Genomic DNA, 15,484 nt, shown 5'->3' with positions numbered 1-15,484 from the left:
TTTTCATAAACTGTACTTAATCTCCAAATAGAGACAAAATGGTACCTAGGTGTTCACAAACTCAATTCGCTCCAGCATTCTGGTTGGGAAGTGAACTAGAGGAGAACTGAATAAAATTTCTCTATAAGGTCAACATTGAACCTAAACGTTGAATTTGATTCAGTTCTCATCAAACTCAGTTTGTGGCCAGATCATGGAAAGAATCAGCTTCATGAACTGAGGTACCATTGTGACATGGTCATAATTCTGTTTAACATGATATAACTATTCTACCTATACCTGAAGATGTACTAATTTCTTCTCCAAAGTCTTAAGAGTTCCAGCATCACTCAAAAGACCTAAACAAAGTCTCTGAGATTGAAGGTAAGCCTGGTTTTTGACCTCTTGTAAAAGTCACCAAGTAAATTACATAATCCCAAAATACAATCACACAAGGCAAACATTCCTATTCCCAAAATGAAGAATAGGGGATAGAAAAGATTTGGATCAAACCAGGAAAAACCCAACAGGACAAACATTAAGTCTTTTAGTTACCTGTCTTGCGGGGCACAACATAGTGAGATATGAGTTCCAAAGGGCTTCGGCATTCCCACTCCTTTGGTCTTGCTGGTTGCAGACCATATGGCTTCTCCTCTAGCCTGGCTCTGCAAATTGTTTGTGGGTTTTCTTAGCAGATGTCCCATGTTCCTGGTACCTACATTTTCTACAGTTCTCCAATGCAACTTTGGTTTCACTGTCATAGCTTCATGCGTTGCCATCTCAGGGTACCATGGTAGGGACTGAGACCCTTTTACATATTGCATAGTCTCTCAGACTTTCCTTTGAGATCTTGGCAGAAACCTCAATGACCCCACTACTCATGCATTCTGTATGCCTATAAGTGCGTAGCATGTGGATAATGCCAAGGTCTGCTACCAGCTCAAACAGTAGATGGGCCCCTTGGTCCCTGGCTTCAATGACCTCTGGGTGCCTAAATGGGTGAATTTGGGGAAATATTTCCTCCAAGTTACTGTGAAATGAGTACAGTATCACTAAACTCTCTTCTAAAACCAAAGTCTTTCAAAGGTGTTTACCCTTTTAAACCCTTGAGCCTGGCAGGTATGGGTTCTTACTAATTCCTGAGATGTTCTCAAGATATGTTTCTTCTTGTCCTAATATAAAATTCTTGGTTTATTTTAATGGGACTAATATCTAGAGTAATCTTTGCTCCAACTTTACATGTTTTTTTTTCTGACTAAACAAAGCTTTTCAAACCTTTCTTCTCTCATTTTTGCACTCACTTCTCACTCTGAATCTGACTAAAAGTAGCCAATACCCATGTCACAGATCTAAAGTTGGGATTCCTTGAAATGTTCTCCACCAAATTAATTATTCTGTCACCTACAAACTCAGCCTCCTACAAAGATTCAGAACATGGACAACATGTAGACAATTCTTTTGCTATCATGCAACACAAATATCCTCTCATTCAATTCCCAATAGAGTCCTTATTCCCATAGGAAACATTGTGAGCATAGTCTTTATTTCTTGCATTCTTATCATCATTCTGGTCTTCTGAGCTCCTACCAAAATTGTCCACTAACCTCTGGTTATATCATTCTAAAGCCGTTCAAGCCTACTTCTCCATACTTCACTTGAAAACCATTTCTAAAGTCTTCTGAGTCACACGGTCAGGTATGACAGCAAGGATTCCACTTCTCCAGTGCTAACTTTCTGTATTGGTCAGCTTTCTGTTGCTGGGACAAAATACTTACTTTTAAAATTTAAAGGAGGAAAGGTTAATGTTGGTGTATAGTTTCAGAACTTTTATTCAGTGGCTGTCTGGTTCCAAGGCACAAATATTATGGCAGAAGGGTAATGTACAACAAAACTGCTCCCTTCATGGTAGCCAGGAAGTAGAAAAAAGGAGACAGGCATGAAAGATGAGGGCCCAGGAACCAGATGTAGTGCCCAGGGTCATGCCTGTGATCTATGCAGATCCGCACAGAATGTGTTTTCCTAATCTCCTAGGCAAATTCCAAGTCAATCAAGTTGACAGTCAAGATTAACCATTACATTTGATATCAAAATGAAATAAAATCATGTCAGTCTTTTTCCATGTGTTTCAATTTGGGCCTTAAGAAGTAGACACTTAGGTGGAATTGGATGGACAAGAGATTTATTGGGACAATCACATGTAAAGGATAGAGAAGGAGGAGCATAGACTATAAAAGAAGTTCTCAATTGCAATCCCAATGTGATGCCTGTGAACATAGGAATGGATGCAGGTTTGGGTTAATAGAGCTTCATACTGCAATTCTAAGAGAGACTCAGTCCAAAGAGTTGCCTGCCAGATGAGTCCTGATCTGAGCAGAACTAGCTGAACTCTAGTATTCCTACCATTCAACCATAGCCTGAGGGGAGCGTGGCCTCAGTGAAAGCACTGGGAGCATCAGCAAGCCACTAGTCACATGATCTCCCTCCAGTAGATTGTCCTGAAGGGAGGCTTTTATGGCTCCCATGCACTTCTGTGACCCTTAAGTGCAGTTGGCTGGAATTAAACATACACCTGAAATGACAATTTTTATCATTCCCATTTTGCAGGTAAAAAAGCTGCAAAGTGTAATTTGGCTAAGACCTGTAATCACAGTTAAATTTAACCTTGCCTCTGGATCTTATGCTGTCAACCACATCACACAGCTGCTCTTCAAAAGCACACACTTAATGTACTTCCCTTTGGGATCAAGTAGATACTAATTTTATTGGAAACAACAAAACCTTACCCTATGTGAGCCCTTTACGTTGTGCAGTCTTGCTGCCTGTGAGAAAGCTTTGGTTTATTCCTGTGGTTTTCAGGTCTCAGGATGTTGCCCTTGGCTTCCAAAGAGCCAAGTTCCTGGGAGTTGAGCCAAGACAAATTCTAAGGCTGAACCTCAGCTTCCAGGAAGGCCCAGCCACCCTTGGCTTCAGCACACAGGATACAGCATACATAGCTACTTACTGCATGTATGGAGAAGCACGCAGGTCCCTTCATACCATGACACATGGGAATCCCATTCCATGTGGTTTTCATTTACGTCTTCTAATGGCTCACCAATTTTTTAAGCAACTAAATAAACTCACCACCTATGGGGTCTAATTTGTTTTTCATTGAACAGACTTTAATTTTCCCTTTATACTTAAAAAATTCTTTGAAGGTATATGTGGTAGTCTGAAAGTGGGTTCACTATATAGTTTTTGTTTTCATTTTAAGAGATAAGGATGTAACAGCCACTTTCCAGTCAGTGTGTGTACTTATATTACAACAGGCAGACTTCCAATTGGACTAGCATACAAACAGATGCATTATTAGTTCTTGAGCCACAAGAACAAAATAATTTCTAGGTATTAAACTTTTTAAATAATTATAATCTCTTACTTTAAAAAATAGACCTGGGGGCTGGGGATTTAACTCAGTGGTACCACCGCCTGCCTTGCAAGCACAAGGACCCGAGCTTGATCCCGGGTACCAAAAATAAAATAAAATGAATAAATAAATAAATAAATAAATAAAAGACCTGAATGTCCCTGACTTGCAAAATGAAAAGATGAATATTATTATGAATACACATAGAGAAACACAAGTACACGGACATTTTTTAGCTCTGGGGTACATATGTGGGGACACCCTTAAGAAAAATTCACAGCATATGCAACCAAGCCTTTTGGTGGAGAATTGCAGCACACCCCTGTGTTAGAATGGAATGTCTCATGATTATAATAGTAAAGACTGATGAAGGTTATGACATTTTTCTCTCATTTTCTTGGGTACTCTACATAAAATCTCAGTCCTATTAGTCCAATGTTGTTGAAGGGCCTTCAAGCTATTTTGAAACTTGGTAATAATTATCTCCCAGAGTTCAGTTAGTTATTTCCACAGTGTCTTTCATTGGAGTAGACTTTCTGAGAGTTCCAAATTGGCCTGTTTGTTTATTATTTTTTTCCTGACTGTTCAAAAAAGGATTTGAAGAGGTCACACAGTTAACCTTCCAAATCCGTCAAACCATCAATCACTAAATGTGATAAATGATATTGCAAGGATGTAAAAGTAGACCCCAAGGACAAAGCAAACCACCTGGGATTAGAGTGCTACCTGATAGTCACATGTCTACAGTTGAAGCTTTCTTCAAGTTTGCTCAAGAATAGCCTTACAATAGACACTGTGTGATATGGGTCATTGTTTAGACATTATGGCCTAAATAAATATGACCAATATTGGCAAAGATGTCTGAGAAGCAATTGACCCTATCCCAGTGGCCCAAGTTGTTCTTCTTTGTGGGGTTGCCTTAGGGGATTTGAGGATTAGTGAAGACCGGAATTCAAGGGCAAACTGCTGTTCTCTGTGACTTCCTACCTGACCCGGCTGTGGTGAACTTTTGTGTTCACTGACTTGGTGCTGTTCCTCAGGCTCTGGTTCCTTTTTCCTTTGCTTCCTACAGGAGCCTAACAGGAGATGGATTTCCTTCTTTAACTACTTGCCTTTTTCTTAACATAGCTCCCTTGCTACCTCCCATACAAAAACAAACAAATGAACAAGAGGTAATGTTTTTTTTTTTTTAATTTGAATTGAGGCTGGAGGTGAATTCCAATAGCAACAAATGTCAATCATGATACAACAAAATTATGTCTATACCCTACCCAAGATGCCTACTTTAAAAAGCAATATTTAGTGATAATGAAATAGGTAGGGGAGGTCCTTGGAGTTCACTTAGAAGGATTTAAACTACATAATTTATTTATGTGATTGTGCTTACTGAAGGATTTTTTATTACCCTGAAGTCTAATCCCCTATTCCCTTCTCCCCTCCTATGTTTTTATATTTAGTCATCAGTCTTGAAAATCACCCACACTTTATTTATTTGCACTGAGAATCCTGAAAGTACAAGAACAGAATGCAAAGCAGCTCAATCACAGACCTTGTGACCAAGTTTAAATTATCCTATGATTATCTGAAAGGTTTTGATCTATACCTTTAAACCTTCTCTTTTAGCTTCTTATTTTATATGCTGAAAAAGATAGCATATGTTTACTTAGTCATTTGAGATTTTCAGCTCCTGTGATAAGATAGCAAATAAGACAGATGCAAAAGTAGATTTTACAAAGTGTAGATTTTACACTCCCTATTTAGACAATAGGAAAACAAAGCTCAGAGAGGTTAATTTACTTATCCATCCTTACCAGATGGAACTAGATCTTGACTTGAACTTCTATCTGATATTTCTGTTCACTGTAGCACTTACTTGTTTTGATTCTGTAATTCTTTTGTCCTCATTATAATTCATTATCTCTGCAGAAACCACAAAGATATTTTTTTAAAAGTTAGCCAGATAAGGTTATTCACTCTTCAAAAATCTCCCAAAGAATTCCCTGTGCACTTGGAGTAAAATGAACAAACAATCCTTACCATGACCTCACCCTATCAATGTGATCTTGCCTTATGTCACTTTCTTTCACTCATACAAACCAGCCACACAGACTTTCTGTTTATTCCTGGAGCACATCATTTATTCTCTCACTTTGATGGACTTTCATACTTGGTGTTCCTTCTACCTAAAAGTGTCTGCCGTGAATATTTTTATTTTTTATTTTTTACATTCCTTGCTCCTTATTGTAGGTCTCAGTTCAAAGGTCAAATGTCAGACATTCTTAGGGGTATATTTGCCAAATCACATTTCATTGTAACAGACATTATCAGAAATTATCTCATATTTCTTTTCTGGTTTACATGTCTTCTCAACAAACACACCCACCTATAAGGCCCACAAAGTTGAGATTTGTTTCTTTTTCTCTCTTCTGTTTTGTTCTTTGTTAAATCCCCAATATCCAGGATTATACCTAAGTGTCTTTCATATCATAGATACTTCGTTTTAAAAGCAGACTTAAACAGTCAAAGTCATTTCTGTACATACTCATAAGATCTTCAGATAGGAGTTCGAAAGGAAATACTATTTTAAAGTAAAGCTCTTAGGATGTAATGTAAGTTACAGTATATAAAATTATGTGATACAGAAATATACATGCAAATACTATTTATGAAATAGCCAAAATTCTAGTAATTATATATTTGTATAGTGTTATATATTTTGATTTTCTGCAATGAAACTAATTTACTTTTATGATGAGAATAGGATCACTTTTTAAAGCACAAATAAAATTTAAAAGAATATGTCATGTCTTAATGAGCTTTGCTTTGTTTCCACAAATAAACATTAACATATTTTAGTTCATATATTTCACATTTTCCCTTATAGATATCGAGGACCTGCCCATCTTTGGTCTATCTTCATCATTCTTGTACTTTTCCATTATTTCTTTAAAAACACTTTTAGTAATTAATTTACTGCAATTGTGAAGTTCATCAGTGGCTTTAAGGCTATAATTTGCCTCTGCAGGGAAGACTCAACATCATTTACAGCACATTTTTTTTCTGATCTCTCCACCCATCTAGAGCTACATTTCCCTCTGACTGACATTTATTCTACTCTTTTTATTCTCAAAATCATTTTCTTTAACAGAGAAGCCAATAAAATGAAATTTTAATTGTTGTATTTTCTCTGTCACTTTTCAGCATTATAATCTTTATATTCTGTAACAGGCATCTTATTTCCTTGTTGTATTTCTCTTACAAGAAACCTGAATAGTTTTTACCATAATGTCATTTTATAAACTTCATCTTAATCTCTCTTTCTCATCTTGCTCCTTATTTAGATCAAAAAGTTGAGTCTATAGCTATTCTTTACTGATTTTTTTCATTTAGCAATCAATATTTTCACTGAGAATTTGGCTCCAATCAAAATTTAGTCTGAGTGTTATGAGGAATATCAACATTAATAGAATATGACCCTAGCTTTTAAAAACTCATAAGGTTTTTCAACTGGTATAGAGTTAGTCTTGTTTCAGACTCTAATGCTTTGCTGAAGCGGCTATTAATTATTCTTCACCAATGACTCAGCTTTGGAGGCAATTTTCATTGTAATATTTGAAACCACTCTGCATGCTATAAAGCATATGTGTGCGTTATAATTTTTGGTTCCCTTCACTATGGAGCCATAATCAAATACTTTGTGTGTACTGCACATATTTATTAACCTATTGTTTTTGTGTCTTAGTGATAATTTTGGACACATTTTATTAATTGTTTCCAATTCTGCTCCATTTGTGTATTAATTATTTCAGAAATGGTTGAGAAAAAATGAGAAACAATGTTAGAGTCATGGTTAACAATTATAAACCTGTATATACGTTTAAATTTTCCTCATCAATCTTATTCTGAATGAACTTAGTGCCTTTTCTTTTTCAAACTTGCACTAAAACCACTTAGCAGAGCAAAGTACAGATCAAACACAGTATCCTATGAATGGGACTGGAAAATAAGAATGGGTGCTGATAATCCTGATTTTCATAGGCTTACAAAATATCCTTCTGGAAAATGATGAAGCTTATGGACAGTCTTTGATATTAGTAGATTAAAGATATCCTTTATCTTTCTTCCCAAAGAAAGTGTATTAGAACCCAGTGAATTAATGTGGCACCATTACAGGGCAAATCTGGATTGAGTACATTGAAATTTATTAACTATATTTTATTAACAAGTTAACTTCACACATGACAGCAGTACTCTAATGTTTTGAGAAGCTAGCTCATGTCTACCAAAGTGGAAATCCTGGCTAGTTCAAGCAGTGCTTCAGAATGGGAAACTGAAGTATTTTGTCTTCTCCACGCTACACTAAATCCACTAAGTCAATTAAACAGTTCAGCAAGTTGACATGAAGAACTCAAGAAGACCCAATTCTTAAAGGAAAACAAAGACTTTAGTGGGAAAAACTGCAATAACTTTATACAAAAGCCCAAATATTTTATTTTTTGGCCTATTATCTGTCATATTAATCAACTAAATGTTAGTTCTGAGATTTTGGTTACCATGCTAATATTATAATCCATCAAAATATAACAATCTGACAAAGCATAGATCTAAAATTCTGGAATTCTAGAACTACTAATAGGATTGAAAGAACCTGAGTTCTTTCATCCCAACCCAGTAACACCTCATATTTTTATTTTTAGGAATCCATTTGCAATTTTTTAGGACATGCTATTAAAATACAGTTAAATATTTAAAATATACCATTTTTCAAAGCTTCTTTTTCTACTGATGACATTCAGAAATCAACCATTAACTTTTAGATATAGTATTGATTGAAGCTATTTGGAGCATACTCTTCTCATATTCTCTTGGTGCCTCCGAATGAAAACTTTTAACCATTTGTCAGGGTCTGAGATGTTCAAGAGATGAGTAGTTGAGAGCACTAAGTGGCCCGTTGCTAATGACACATTATGTACTGTACCAGGTACCAAATAAAGTGTTCAAAATAATTGGTAGTATGCTAAGTTAATACTCTAAGAAGTACTCTAATAATAAATTTTGAAAGTACCCTCTGATTTCTAAGGTGCCGGAGAATATTTTCTTCTGAATTTTCCTGCCAGATGAGTTGAATTTCCAAGATGCTAGCATTATCATATCACCAAGTATACATGGGTATTGGCGTGGAAGAAATTAAGACAGGCAGGTTTACTCTTTGGATTCCCAGGGACATCTACTCCAGACAGCATAGCATTACTTGCTCATGAGACATATTAGAAAAATAACCATTGAAAGGAAGACATATTTTTCAAACTAAAGGCAAGACCAGATGCTTCCTTGGTAAAGATTTCTAAAGCTCAGACAACTGCAAATGCTCCCCTTTTCAGACTTTCATCTTCTTGATGTTTAAAAATATAAATACAAATTAAAGGCTTACTCAAAATGCAGCTGGCTGGTATAAATCAAATGTTTGGTGATGGGCAGTATGTTATAGTAATGACCCACTTTATACTTTCCAGGGCTCTGTTTCATTTTTTCATTAAAGAAAATATTTTTCACTCTCCTCCATATAATTTGTTTTTTATGCATACATATGCTATATATGCAAAGGTTATGATTCTATTGATTTATTCATTTCACTCTGTATTCACCACATACTTGTTTCAGGCTCCAAAGAACTTATTATAATAAACAATGCAGTAAACATTAAGCAGCTAATCTTCAAGTATATCCCCTAAGGTGCCATTAGTCCAATTTCACAGATGATGAAACTGAGGTATTTATAATTTCAGAATAAATAAGATTATAGTCAATGAATTTTTGAGTTTTCCTTCATATCATAGAACTGTTCCAGTTACATATTTCTGTCCTCCTTTAAAATTTAAATTTAATATCATTCATTTCTGAATTTTTATGTTATTCAAGGCTGTGTGTACGTGTGGTCACTGAATGATTCAATTTTAAGATGCATCAGCTTCCCTTACAATTCACTTCTTCATCATGATTAAATGAGGGGTACATTCAAAGGGTTCTGCTTTTAAATTAGTTCATATTACCAAGTCTGTAATCCTTTGATTTAGTGTGTTTATCCCAGATTAATATGTTTGTCACACCAGAAATACACAGAATGACCCTGTGGACATTTTAGACATTGTTTAAATATGAATTTAATGTCAAATATGTCTAGTTATAAATTTGCTGCATCCTTATTGCCTTTATCAACACACATGTCTCATGCTTCTGTAATTTCCAAAGTGGATCATAAACCATGTGCACATGGGCTTCCTCAGTACTGTCAGCTGAGCCCAGAGCCCAGAAGGAGCATGTGCCTGCTAACAGGTGCCTGGTGACTCTTTCTCAGAACAGTTTCAACCATGCATTCTTAACAGGGAAACCATATGCAGATCTGTCTGTGGTGTGTTGTCTGAAAATGCAACTGAGGAAACTGCAAAATATCTTCATACCATCATTCCTAATATGACATTTTCTCACTTGGAGTTATTTCCAGAATTCCTATTAAAATTCCATAAGGCACTGTTTTCTTGGCAAACTGACAAAACAGGAACATCTCTCTTATCTTCATCAAGCTTGTTTTAACTAGCAATCCAAAAGATCCAAGTGAAGTTTCATGGAAGTGGAGTTAGGCATGCCTAGCATTTAACATTAAATTCATATTTAAACAATGTCTAAATAGGATGGCAAAATGTCCTCAGCCTAAGCTATGCAGCAATGGATGGGAGGAAAATGGCCTGGAGCATGTGAATGGCTTGTTTTCCAAGATCAAATTCCTTCCAAAATAAAGGAGGACTATTGCATAGGAGCAGGTTGTGGTGTTGTCCAGAGAGTTTTAGAGACATGTTGTATTGGAAGGGTACTTTAATGGATGGATTCATTTCACCTAGATCAGGACCAAAGCTGGGTAACTCAGAAAGATTTTGAAGCCTACTGAAATTACCAAAGCAGTTTTGGAGCAGTCTTCTTCAGACATGATAAGATGGGTTCCACACAATGCTAAGGTTCTGTTGTAAGGAAGGGCTCTTCATATTCAAATCTGTGGAAGGACCCAGCAGCCTGTGTTGAGGGTCATACTATGTGTAGCTATGAGAACTTCATGGAGGAAGAAGGAATGTAATTTTTTTGAAGCAGCAGGACTATGTGGTTAGAGGGACTAATGAAAGCAATGTTTAAGTAGAATTTATCTATTGTGCCTAATATTTTTAAAGTTGGCCAAGAATATGAAACTAAGAAGTATCTTGTTAGCCAGATAAACCACGTAGGACATCTCAAATTTATTTTCAAGATCTGTCTGACTTCCTAGCTAAACATGAAGTCATTTTGTCTATAGGGTGACAGTGATGATTCCCTAGATTTCTTTTGAGAATCTAACAAATTATCAAAGCTACTTTCCATGATTTTTAGGACTAAATTTATAATTTTGTCACAATTAATAACTACTATTTTAAATTAACTTTATTGGTACATTTTAGGTATACATTATGATCACAAAATCTTCAGAGGAAAAGGGGAAATGGGGGTGGGGAAAGGAAAGAAGGGAAAGAAAATATGAGGAAAGAAAGAAAAATGGGAACAAAGCTTTTGTAAATAAGGAGGGGTAGAGGAGTGGAATGGAGGGAAGGGGAATGAAAAAAAACAAGAACTAAAATATATCATGTATAGGTACAAATAACTACTATTTATTGAGATGTATAGTACACCAGACTTTCATTAAGGGCAAGCCTTAACGCTTATGTTTTGTAATTTTATAAGTACCAAATCATTGCTTGAAGGATGCCAAATGAGTTATGGAAGTCCAAACTACTTTGTCAGTTTTACACACACAACACACACACAAACAAACAAACAATTACTCTCAGACCATCCTCTACATTCCTCAGTTTTCTGAATACAAAATTTGGGGAGAGAGGGAGGATTTGTAGGGTAATACAGGGAAGGCTGAAATGTGATTCTTAATAATTAAATGCCAATTTACAACTCTCATAACTCCTTCTACCCCTTCTATCTCAGATTACATTTCTGATCTCATTTGCTTTAAATCCATGAATGATTTCCTAATCCACTTGTTTCAAAAGTCATGCTCCTTAGTGTGAACTAAAAGCTCTCGTGAAATAGCATTCCTTCTCTGACTTCAGCTCATGATAGTTACTCTCCTCACTGCACCTGGGTAAACCACTAGGTTTTCTTTCAGCTCAAAATAAAAGCACTTCCCTCTCTTACAGCCCTTGCACCTGCTGTTTCTCACCATGTAATTTCCTTCTCCTCACTCCTACCCTTATTCTTCCATGTCCCTAGTGTTTAATCTTAAATGGCACCATAATAAGAGTCTACTATGGGTCCTTCATCTGAATTCTGTCTAGCCAACCATAGTTCCTTTATTACTCTTATTGTTTGTCTTCACAGATTTTTTAAATTGTTAAATATCTTCTTCCCCCATTGAAGACATGCACCCCTGTCTTGTCTGCTATTTTAACCTGGCTCACGGTAGTCCTGTTGTTGCTGAATAAAACAAGGAAAGGTGATTTGGTGTAATATTACACAGCTAGGAATGATGATATTTAGCTTTAATAACTTGCTAAAAGTCATGCACCCAGCAAGTGGCAGAATTACAATTTGAACTTAGTATTATTTAGTTCCAGGTTATATAATTTCCTTGTTGCTGTAACAATCCCATGAGGCAAAGGGTCTGTCTAAAATGCCACAATACCAAAATACCTGGTAATTCTGTTTTTAAGAGTCAAAGCATTTGTTGTCATGAATAGATGTCTGGTGAACTGATTTGGACCATCATTATTCTACAGATTTAGACCTGGTCTTGTTTCCCAGGAGAGTGGAAATCAGTGATCATTGTAAACAAACTAAGGCTAGGCATTCAAATGTGAAGTTCTATGATATCTTGTTTTAATGTTTAGAAATATTCCAAAACAGCCTTTATGTTTATTCATAAACCACATCATGTAAAGATTTGAACTGCTGTAAAAACTTGTGAAGAAGGGCTCGGTGGCATCCACACCTGTCTTGAAAATGCAAGGTCCTGAGTTTGATCCCCGGTACCAAAAAAAAAAAGTTGTGAGGGAAACAAAAATTAGGTAGAAGTGGACAGTAAGAGAGGAAATACAGTGGACCCTTGACTTACGAATTCAATTCGTTCACAAGGGTGGTTGTAACTCAAGTTGATCAATTGAAGGCTCAGATTCCTCTACACAGCTTCTCTCTCCTATATAAATTTAGGCCACACTTTCTTCCAGGCAAATCTCAGTGTCCTTAGTGAGACATTGGCCCAGGATTTCTCAATTAACCCCACACAGGAAAGGATGCTGTAATATTCCTTCCATAACTCTTTAAAGGTTAAATTTGTATCTGAGACCATCTGGAAGTACAAGCAGCTGCATTCAGATCATAACTCAAGACTAGTCTTAAGTTAAAACTAAATTTCTGGTCATAACCCAAGTTGTTCATCTGTCAGGCTTGTCATGACTCGGGTCTACCATATAAAAAGGATGATAAAAGATAAGCAATAACAGAAAGAAGAGAGAAAGTTAAATCCTGTGTCAAAAGATCTTTCAAGCCCCTCATAGCCTAAATGTCCATGATTATTTAAATATGAAGATTCCTCTTCTACTGGAGATTGGCTGATAGCAACCTGAGCATGTGGGAGGGTCTGAGCTGCTTAGAAATACAAACTTGAACAGATAATTCCCAAATCTTACCTTTGCTTACATGGCAATGGTCCACTGTCACTATCAGTAATATGATTCCAGTTTTATTAATGAGAAAACAGAGGCTTAGAAAAATTACTCATTGTGATTATTTTTAACATTGATAGCAACTTGCTTTACTTAATTTCACAGTACACTGTGCGCATAAGGATACACATATGATGATAGAAGGCTCTTTCTTCTCTTTATGCATTTCCTAATCTCAGAATGTATCTAGGGGCCCTACCTTCTCAACAGCCCTTCAATCTACAATGCTCTACTTTTTGCTGAATATAGTTTTTTCTTGCCTGTAATTCATTTATGATCTCTTTTACTTAATAATTGGGCTCTCCAATTATTCTGGGAGTTTGGTAGGTCAGTAAACTGAAATTGGCCTACAAACCAAGAAGAATGTATTGATTGTCTTTTGCATGACAAAAGTTGTTTGATGCTATCAGGGTATGTAAAGTTAGATAAGTTATTGTCCCAGCTCTGAAAAGCTTATACCATCACCTACCACTCACAATGCATTTTTAAGGATTTCAACAAATGCTTAATATGAACAAGTACATGGATAAATAAATGCTGTTGGGAAGAATTTTTTCTTGGACAAAGAGACTGAAATAACAGCACATTCTCTTCCTTTATGTGATTTACAGTCAAGTTAAAAGAGAATACAAACACTGTGAAGTGGGTAGACCCAATTACTTTTTGCCACCTTAATGGGGAAATTGTGACCTTTTGGGTTCAAAGCAATCCTCTGAGTGTAACCACAATGTGACCTTGAACAAAAAGAAATTGTCATTCTTGCTTCTGACAGAAAGGCAGCCAGCTTGAGCATTTGTGGGAAGCGGAGCTGTAGGAACTACTAAAGAGCTTCCACTTTGCATTATCACCCATTTTATGCAGCAGGAAAACTCCATGTTAATTCTGTAATTTGAGTATTAACATTGTGGTTTCACAAGCTGTAAATTAGAGCTGTCCAATGACCAAAGAGCTGGTGCACATATCCAACAGTTACATCAGGATGCAGACACCTCAAGATACAGCCAAGGACAAGTGGCCTGGATGTGCTAGGGATCTATAAGTCCTACCTTTACTTCTCAGAATGGATGACTGCATCCTTCTTTCATCCAGTCACTTATCAAAGCCTCCACTTCCCATTTTTTTCAGCCCTTCGGTTTGTCCTCAGTTAATTTACACCTGTCAATATGTTTCCATTGATTGTACAGAAGCCAGCTGTTAATGTAACTTCAGAGAACTAACTTGACCCCAAAAGAGCATATGCATTGACTGTGTGTTTGGAGAAAATACTGTCCTTTCAAGGCCTCACTAATGGACTGTTTATTATCATGCTGGGGCCATCTTTGTTATTTTGATTATCCCAACCACAGTAGTCATGGTTCAAGATGTTTGAAAATTTTGAGAAAATACTGTCCTTGTCAGGTTTCCTTGAGGCAGGCATTGAGAAGCATGTGCACTCAACTTTTCATACTTTTTCCAGTTTACTGCACATTTTTATTTCTTAGAATTGCTTATGAATTAAGAAGAGCTGGCAATATAATTTTATGAATAAAAGATATAAGTAGATTTAAAATGCCCTCCAAGTAAGGAACATTATATTATGTAGTTTATTTCTTTTTATTTTTGTTTTATAAAGTAATTTTTAAATGTAAATTTATTTGAAGCAATACAAACATGTATTTATGTGGTACCTTGATATATGTAAATATTATGTAAAGTTTAAAACAGATCATTTATTTTTTTCTCTAGAAGAGAGATAATACTTGATATTCACTAATTGAATGAAAAAATATGTGGGCCTTTTAGGTAGCTAGTATTGGAAATGTTGGCAATTCATAATATAAGTCTATGACACCATTTCCACAAGGAAAGAGGAACATTTATACGAAACAGGTCTGTGGGATTGAGGGAGCAGTGCTGTAATCTGTAGGATAATGAATAATACTTCCCAGAATGTCTGCTTCTCTACCTTTACTTTTTTCTGCTTATTAAGAAATCAGTCCATCTTTATAGACAGAAGAGCAGTAGGTCATTGATACAAATTGAAGAAACCTTCAAAACACTTCTACTTCAAAAAATGACCAACACTTTTTTGACAGAATTTCACTCATCATTCCATTTTATGTAATAAGTGTTACTCTCCTGGGGTCTTCATTAGTCACAGAACTGTAACTAGTCTTCTGCTACTCCTGAAGATGTCTACCTTTATTATTTCTTGATTTTGATATTAAAGAGCAGATTTCCTTCAGAGATTTAGTTTTTAAGTATAAGTAAGGAAAGATCTCTAAGTCAGACAATTTCTTTTCATGAATTTTATCAGACAAAAGGTGCCTCACTTTGTATTTGTGGGAAGTAGCTGGGGTTTTAT

General features: G+C 35.9%; 1 protein-coding gene across 1 annotated transcript in view; it reads left to right on the top strand.

The window, feature by feature from the left end:
* Nucleotides 1–15,484, top strand: part of Lsamp (limbic system associated membrane protein) — a 2,156,433-nt gene that overhangs the window by 217,318 nt on the left and 1,923,631 nt on the right. The gene's annotated exons all lie outside the window — the stretch shown is intronic.

This window comes from Heterocephalus glaber, unplaced genomic scaffold (assembly GCF_053883595.1).
Source record: "Heterocephalus glaber isolate CG9 unplaced genomic scaffold, H.glaber_assembly_v1.0 deba00000122, whole genome shotgun sequence".
Lineage (NCBI taxonomy): Eukaryota > Metazoa > Chordata > Mammalia > Rodentia > Bathyergidae > Heterocephalus > Heterocephalus glaber.
This window is presented reverse-complemented; position numbering and strand designations above follow the sequence as displayed.